Source organism: Oratosquilla oratoria, chromosome 13 (genome assembly GCF_046742065.1).
Source record: "Oratosquilla oratoria isolate Oo_2021 chromosome 13, ASM4674206v1, whole genome shotgun sequence".
In the NCBI taxonomy this organism is placed as follows: domain Eukaryota; kingdom Metazoa; phylum Arthropoda; class Malacostraca; order Stomatopoda; family Squillidae; genus Oratosquilla; species Oratosquilla oratoria.
The window spans coordinates 67071336-67080527 of NC_134789.1; positions in this window are offsets into that span (position 1 = coordinate 67071336).

Sequence of the window (9192 nt, forward strand, 5' to 3'; positions counted from 1 at the left end):
TCCAACTGCACCCTTTTCCTCACTCTCTGCGTTCATCGGAAGGTCTAAAAAATAAAAAATCTACCGCCAATCCTTTTCCAATCCCACAACCTCACATTAAAATGCAAGTCCTCTCTTACCTTTCTACAAGTCGTCTAGCATTGCAACCCCGTGTGTGTGTGTGTGTGTGTGTGTGTGTGTGTGTGTGTGTGTGTGTGTGTGTGTGTGTGTGTGTGTGTGTGTGTGTGTGTGTGTGTGTGTGTGTGTGTGTGTGTGTGTGTGTGTGTGTGTGTGTGTGTGTGTGTGTGTGTGTGTGTGTGTGTGTGTGTGTGTGTGTGGATAAATATATATATATATATATATATATATATATATATATATATATATATATATATATATATGTATATATATATATACATTGAGATGGCGAGTGGTTTGTGTTTCAGTGATCAGCGCCGAAGAGGTACAATCCCTACGCAATAGAATTGTTGCCTTAGAGAAGACTGTTGAATGCCTTAAAGAGGAGAATCGAGTTCTTCGCTAGAGGACCCAAAACACGGAGAGATGGTAAAAGCGAAAAGTAGGCATCCTGCAGGATATTTTCGGGAAGGTTACATAGGAGTCGGGGGGGGGGAGAAAGTATCGGAATACAATTTAGGTAATAGAAACAGCTCAGTGAAGACTGTGTAAAGAATCACCAAATCAGGTGGAGGGAGGATAAAGTAAAAGTTTACTATACAAACAGCAGAAGCGTAATAAATAAAGTTGGTTAACTGGGAGGTAAAGCATGCGTAGAGAGATTTAATATTATGGCTATCACTGAATCCTGGATCAATATGGCTGATATATATTTTCACAAGAACAGGGTTGGCAGGAGTGGGAGAGGAGTAGCACTTTTTGTTAAAAATACAGTAAACTGTATTGTCAGTAATTCGATTAAGGAAAAAGATAGTATGGGATCTATTTGGGTGGATATTATAAGCAAGAATAAGAAACTTATTATTGGCGTCCTTTATAAACCTCCTAACCTCAGCATTGAACAGACTGATCCCGTGGTTCACGAAATTCGCAGGGCGTCCCAGTACAAAAATGCTTTGATTATTGGAGATTTTAATTATAGAAACATTGACTGGGAAGTTTTGGAGAACAGGAAGATTTTTTTTTTTTTTTTTTTTATATGGTGCAGAAAAAAAACTTCCTAAAATAAATTATTACCGAAGGTAGAGTACCGGAGGACTGGAGGAGCGCCTGTATAGTTCCACTTTATAAGGGAAAAGGGGACAAGTGTGAATGTAGTAGTTTCAGAGGGATCAGCTTGTTGAGTGTAGTTGGGAAGGCTTATGGGAGGGTCTTGATCCAGAGGATTGGGAGAGAAATAGAGGTAGTAATTGGTGAGGAATAGTGTGGTTTTAGGACAGGTAGGGGTCGAGTAGATCAGATTTTTGTGGTAAGACAGATATGTGAGAAAGTTATAGGAAAAGGTAAGGATTTTTTTTGGGGGGGGCTTTTATGGATTTGGAAAAGGCTTATGACAGGGTAGACAGGAAGGCACTGTGGGAGGTATTGCAGATATATGGGATAGGAGGAGAGCTGTTAAGAGCAGTCAAAAGTTTTTACGAGAGTAGTAGAGCTTGTGTTAGGATTAGAAATGAAGAGAGTGAATGGTTTGAGGTAAAGGTGGGACTTTGTCAGGGATGTGTTATGTCGCCCTGGCTGTTCAATCTATACATGGATGGGGTGGTGCAAGAGGTGAATGCAAGGGTAGTGGGTCAGGGGGTTGGAGATGGTTAAAGAAAAGGGAGAAAATGGGAAATAAGCCAGTTGTTGCTTGCTGACGACACTGCACTTGTAGCAGGATCAGAGGAGGGATTGAGGAAGTTAGTGACAGAGTTTGAGAAGGTGTGTGAAAGAAGGAAGCTGAAGATAAATGTGGGCAAATGTAAGGTGGTGAGATGTACAAGGGGAGAGAGTGGCAGCAGGCTGGAAGTGAGTATTAAGGGAGAGAGACTGGAGGAAGTGGATAGTTTTAGATACTTGGGTGCGAATGTGGCAGGAAAGGGAGGAAAGGGGGTGGAGGTAGAATGTAGATTGAGAGAAGCGAATAAATATCTTGGTGGATTAAAAAGTGTAATGAGGAATAGACATTTGGGAATGGATGCTATGAGGAGGTTATATGAAGAAGTGATTGTGCCGATAGGACTGTACGGGGCAGAAACATGGAACATAAGAGAGGAACAGAGAAGGAGTTTGAATGTGTTAGAGATGAAATGTCTGAGAAGTATGATATGAGTTACTAAGCTACATAGAGTGAGAAATGAGGAGGTGAGGAGGAGAAAAGGGGTGGAAAGGGAGTTGGGAGATAGGGTTGATGAAAGAGTATTAGGATGGTTTGGACACATGGAAAGAATGAGTGAAGAAAGATTAGTAAAAGAGATATGGAAGGCAGAGGTGGAGCGAGTGATTATGAGGGGGCGTCCTGGAATGAGATGGATGGATGGGGTGAAAGGGGCATTCAGAAAGAGAGGAATATCTGTTGAGGAAGGACGGGAGAGGACAGAAGATAGGGATGAATGGAGAAGGCTTGTGTATGGATGATGCTGTGATGCATGAGGGGGTGGGGTGGGGGTAAGGGATTATGTATGAGAAATGAATTGACGCAGCACGAAGGGATTTCTCCCCGTCTTTTCCACTTGTGCATGAGGGGACGGAGAGGGGGGTCACCGATTTAATGAAGCGGCCTTGCTGTGGATGTGCTGTGTCTTGCGATACTGCTTCTGACCCAGGGCAGTGGACAGGATGCAGGGATGACCCGTCATCCAGGAGGTGCCAAGATAAGAGTGAGGGAAGAGGGTGGAGGGGAGTGGAGTATGTAGGGGATGGAATGGCTTGGAGTGGTTTCTATGCCTTTTTCTTTTTGACTACCTCCCGTGTAAGGAGGAAAAAGCCTTTGGTATATGTATGTATGTATGTGTGTATGTATGTATGTATGTATGTATGTATGTATGTATGTATGTATGTATGTATGTATGTATGTATGTATGTATGTATGTATGTATGTATGTATGTATGTATGTACTGTATGTATGTACGTATTTATGTATGTGCGTATGTATGTATGTATGTATGTACGTATGTATGTATGTATGTATGTATGTATGTATGTATGTATGTATGTATGTATGTATGTATGTATGTATGTATGTATGTATGTATGTATGTATGTCCTGTATGTATGTACGTATTTATGTATATGCGTATGTATGTATGTATGTATGTACGTATGTATGTATGTATGTATGTATGTATGTATGTATGTATGTATGTATGTATGTATGTATGTATGTATGTATGTATGTATGTATGTATGTATGTATGTATGTATGTATGTATGTATGTATGTATGTATGTATGTATGTATGTACGAGTGGAGAGAATACTCTGGACTTACTCTGAACTAATAATGACCACATAACGAGTAGCGTAAAAGTGGGAGATAGTCTAGGCTCTAGCGATCATCAAGAAAGGAGATTCAATATTAATCAGAAAGAATTGACAAGTGCAAATAACGTTCAAGTACCGGAGTTCAGGAGAGCCAATTTTGTCAAGATGAGAAACCATATGAGACATTTGATCACTTACGTGATCGACCCAAGGGGCTGCGACGGGGTCAGATATACGGTCAGTCCGGACATCAGTATCGCAGTCAGCGGTCGGGACACAAAGGGTATGCGTACCTTAGGTCAGGTCACTTGCGGGTGCGGGGTCAACAGCAAGGTCAGTGTTTTGGACGAAATGTATAGTAACCTAACAGATTTAATTCTAAATGTACAAAATGTATTTATTACCCACAAGTCAATACGGAAGACTAGTAATACTCCTAAATGTATGACGGACATGCTAGAACATGAGATCGGAATGAAAAAATGACTTTACGTAAGAACAAAAAACGGGAAAACACACCTTAGATACAAATGTAATGATATGGCAAGACTGGTTAAAAAGAATAATTGCACAGCGAAACGTAACTATGAAATTAAGGTTGCCAGACAAGCGAGATCCAACCCAAAAGGCTTCTTTCATCTCTACAGAACAAAAAAATAAGGAAAGGATAGGTCCAATTCAAAATTACAAAAATGTCATGATAGAATCGGAGAAAAAATGAGTGAGGCGTTTAACAATTTTTTTCTCTCGGTGTTTACTAAGGAGAGTTTAGATAAAGTACCTGACTGAGATCCGATTTTCAGTAGGGATGAAGAATGCAGACTATCTAATATCAGCATTATTAAGGTCAAAGTAGTCAAGCAGATTAAAAGATTTAATGCTACAAAATCCCCGGGTCCAGACGAATTTTTTCCGAGAGTGCTTAAAGAGTGCAAATTTGAAATCTGCGTCCAGTTAACTGAAATATTTAATAAGTCGGTAGACATTGGTTTTGTGTCTATTGCTTGGAGGCAGACATACGTTGTTCCTGTTTTCAAAAAGGGAGATAAATCATCTATATGCAACTACATGCCAATCAGTTTGACATCGGTTATAGGTAAAATGCTTGAATCGTTAATAGTTACTAGACTCAGAGAACACATCGAAGGGCATAATCTAATTTGTGATTTACAGCATGGTTTCTCCAAGGGTAAGTCATGTGTGACTAATCGTCTATCCTTTTACACTTAAGTATATAAGGCGTCAGATAACAATGTGAGTTACGATGTTATTTACCTTGACTTTAGCAAAGCGTTCGACAAGGTGCCCCAGCAAAGCCTACTAAATAAAATCAAAGCCCATGGCATAGGATGAAATGTGTTAGAATGAATTAGAGCTTGGATCAGCGACAGAAAACAGCGAGTCAACATAAATGGTGTAAAATCCAAATGGGGGGTGTTTCTAGTGGGTTCCCCCCAGGCTCGGTTTTGGGTTCCTTATTATTCATTATGTACATAAACGATTTGGACAATGGGATTAATAGTGATGTTAGTAAGTTTGCGGACAACACTAAAATAGGACGCCTAATTAGGTCAAGAGACGACGCCGAGATTCTGCAGGATGATCTTAACAAATTGTTCACATGGTCGGTGAAATGGCAAATGAACTTCAGTATCTCAAAGAAAGTGCAGCGTGTTAAACGTAGGACTACACAACCCCGAAAATAGATATAGCTTAGATAACACGTTTTTAGAGAAAACTGAGTCCGAGAGAGACTTGGGAGTTCTAGTGAGCCCTGGCCTTAAATTCAGGAAACAGTGCATTAGCACTAGGAATAAAGCAAACAGAGCATTAGGTTTCATTGCTAGGACGGTTTACGAATAGAGGTGCAGAAGTAATTATCAAGCTCTATGTAGTGTTAGACCCATCCTTGACTATGCGATACAATTTTGGTCTCCGTTTTATAGAATGGAAATCAATTAATCAGAATAAGTACAGAGGAGAATGACCAAAATGATACATGGGCTCAAAAATTTACCTTACGAAGAGAAGCCCCTTAATTTACACTCTCTGGAAAGATGCAGAGTGCGAGGTGACCCAATAGAGGTGTTTAAGTGGATCAATGGCTTTAACTTTAACAAGAGTGACGCAAACAAGGTCATCATATCAAGACAACAGGGCAGGACTCCCAGTAATGGATTTAAACTGGACAAATTTAGATTTAAGAAGAAAAGAGGTAAGGACTGGTTTATTGATAGGGTGGTCAACGAATGGAACAGATTTAGTAATCATGTAATGAGTGCTGAAAATATCGGTTGTTTTAAGAAATGGTTAGACAACTTTATGGAGGGGGATGGACATGGAACTACCTAGTGTAGCCCTCATGGTCTCTTGCAGTTTCCTTCATTCTTATGTTCTTATGTATGTATATATATATATATATATATATATATATATATATATATATATATATATATATATATATATATATATATATATATATATATACATATGAACGTATGTATGTATGTATACAATTTGTATACATATATATGTATATATGTACATATACTATATACATATATATATATATATATATATATATATACAGTATATATATATATACTTATACTTATCTATTTTTCTATACTTTTTGTTATATATTTCTCATTTCTTTTGCTTGTTTGTGTTTCCTTGTGCGTTCATGTCTCCGGCCCAACTAGATAGGTGGGTTTATATTTCTGTTACATTATGAAAAAAATGGGAGAGATAATAAAGCCAGGAATATATAATAAAACCAGGAAAGAAATGAAACGCCTATGCACTGATGCGCCTATCTGTGGTCGAAACTCTTAGTGACGTCATCATTGGGATCCTATGACGTCATCGAAGGTTTGGCTACCTCCTGCTATATTAGGTATAGCGGATTCCTGCAAGTGGTGGTTGTGAGAGACAGACGTCAGAAAGAATCATCTCCCTGTCTCCCGTCTTCACAACTAGTCAACACCCTCATCTCCATCTGGAGGTGCAGACCCGAGAGGTTGGCGCTCGGTCTCAGGACTGGTTCCAGGATCTCTCTTGATCAACTTGTACGGTATTCCCTTCACCTTTTCATATAATGAGACCTGACAACCGGCGACTGCTCCCCTACTACTACTAAATTCCGCTGGTATAAAAACCGCCCCACGCTGATAAACACAAACATGCCCAACGTATCTTCCGAGAGAGATCTATACGAGGCACCGAGGACCGTTGCCCTTGCAATGTAATGGATCCCTATTTCCCTTCTTTTTACCATCTCTTTTCCACGCATGTTTTCTTTAATCAATTAGTTTCCACCATTTGCAATTTCAACTCGTCAGTCACCCCTCCGTTCATAGAAGCAATGGTTCCCCATCGCCTTCCACCAACCCTACTTTGACATTTTCGTTTTTTTTTTCGTTTTTTTTTTTTTTTTTTTTTTTTCGTTTTTTTTTTTTTTTTTTAGTTGATGGCATCTTGAACTTGTGTTTTTTTTTTAGTTGATGGCATCTTGAACTTGTGTAGCCTACGCACATCCTTTTTCACCATTCTCCAACAGGATAATGATTTTTACGGATTTTATTGTCCAATGACGTGAGAAAAATTATATATATACTGTATATTTATTTTCCGTCTCTCTATACGACCGAAAATATAAGAGCAAGTACCTTTTTACAATTGGAACTAATTACAGGTAAACTTTTCTAAACGCTTTTCCGCAAATGTACGTTAAGAAGACGATCTAGCCAAAACAAAAATTTATGATAATCTTGTGGACACTGTCTGGGCACTGTCTGGCACTCAATTTGAGAAAAGCTGACATATCCTGATTATTACATATATACATATACCAAGGCTTTTTCCCCCTTTACAAGGGAGGTAGCCAAAAAGGAAAAGGCATAAAATCATTTCCACCCATTCCATCCCTGAATACACTCCACATCCCTCCACCCTCCCTCTTATCTTAGCACCTCCTGGATGACGGGTCATCCCTGCACCTTGTCCACTGCCCTGGGTCAGAAGCAGTGTCGCAAGACACAGCACATCCACAGCAAGGCCGCTTCATTAAATCGGCGACTCCTCCTCTCCGTCCCATTGCATAAAAGGAGAAGACTGAGAGAAATCCCTTCGGGCTACGTCAAATTTTGCTCACACATACTACCTCATCCCCTATCCTGATTATTGCCTCCATGTTTTCTTTCTCCACCCTTCCTTTGCCTTTTACACACTTCACGTCTTGTGACCTAACAACTGATTTTTTACGATACGGTTGGACAACACAGAAAATCCTGATGCACTAAGGTAGATTGTTTTTACCCCATTTAGAAACACAATAGACAGTATGTGCCCACTGCATTTTCAAAATGCCTCCATATCTCGTAGAAACACGAGTTGCTCATCTCTGATGAGTTTAGAATCTAGAAAAGATGGATCGATCTGCAACTGTGCGTCTGCACTTTCTCTACCCATACCTCCTTCACTTTACCCTATCTCCACAAGATTTCTTTTGTCTACATTCCTTCTCCCCATCCTACTTCTGTATATTCCTTCAAACATCATCATTCCCTGATGCATTTCATTGTAATCTCATATCATCAAAAACATATTTCATATCTTTCCAACTCCCTACACCTTCTCAATCTTGCCTCCCTCTATGTTTATCTCCTGATTTCATCCTTAAATATGATAAACAACTATGGCAGCAACACACATTATTGTCTCAGCCCCAGATTATTTCATTCACCTTTGTGAGAAAGGGGTTAGAACAGGAGTTCTTAACCTTTTTCTCCAATTCCCCACTTTTTAGTGAGCCAACTCTCCATTTCCCACCACAGCATCGGTCTTTGACAAATTCGACTTTAACCCATGCAGTGTTGATATTTCTAACACCAGAAACAAACAAAAAGAAACAAAAACACATCGATTAAAAAAAAGAAAGACAGTGGTTCTTCTGTCCGACCGGTCATTCCCCACTTGGCAACTCCGCCATTCCCCACCAGTGGGGAATTCCCCACAGGTTAAGACCCACTGGGTTAGAAAGTGCAAAAATTTTCCCTGAAGGACACTTTTCTGTGTCTTTACCAAACAATATCTTCCCACCCTGACCCTGAGGGAACCTGCCCTCTCTCTGACCCTTAAAGTCCCTGTTACACAAGCACCTGATTCACCCATCCCTTCAGCACGTGACCCCAGGGAACCTCCTCTTTCCGCTTTGGCTCACTATCCCTAAAGGTCTCTAAGAAACCCCTTAACACAAGGCCCTGAAATATCCTTACCTGCAACATGGCTGCCTTGAAGACCTACCCTTTCCTCCTCTGCTGTTGTGAGATTTCTACAAGATCGACCTCTTAGTCTCTCTCCATAGTATCAGCCAATTAAGTATCCTCTAATTCTACACAAGTCCTCGAAAGACCGGCCTCTTCTCTACCAACCAATAAACCCCCAAAAGACCCCAGGGTGCTACACTATCCTCCAGAAGATTATCCTCAGTTACACCAACTTCTGAGACTCCACCGTGAGAGACTCTCCTGTTGCGTAAGTTTCAGAAAGTCCCCTTCTTGTCAAGCTAGTTAATAAATCCCCAATGAGACCCCAATGTCATGAAACATCTAAATTTTCCAAACCTTAAAAGCACAAGCGTTATCATAAAAACCTCTAAAAGACTCTTCTCCTACAGGATCTCAATTGGACCCAGTGGAAGTCCGAGAGAAGCCTCTGCCACACAGAAGCCCCTGATTGCTCTTATCCTTCCACAAGACCTTTTAAAAGACC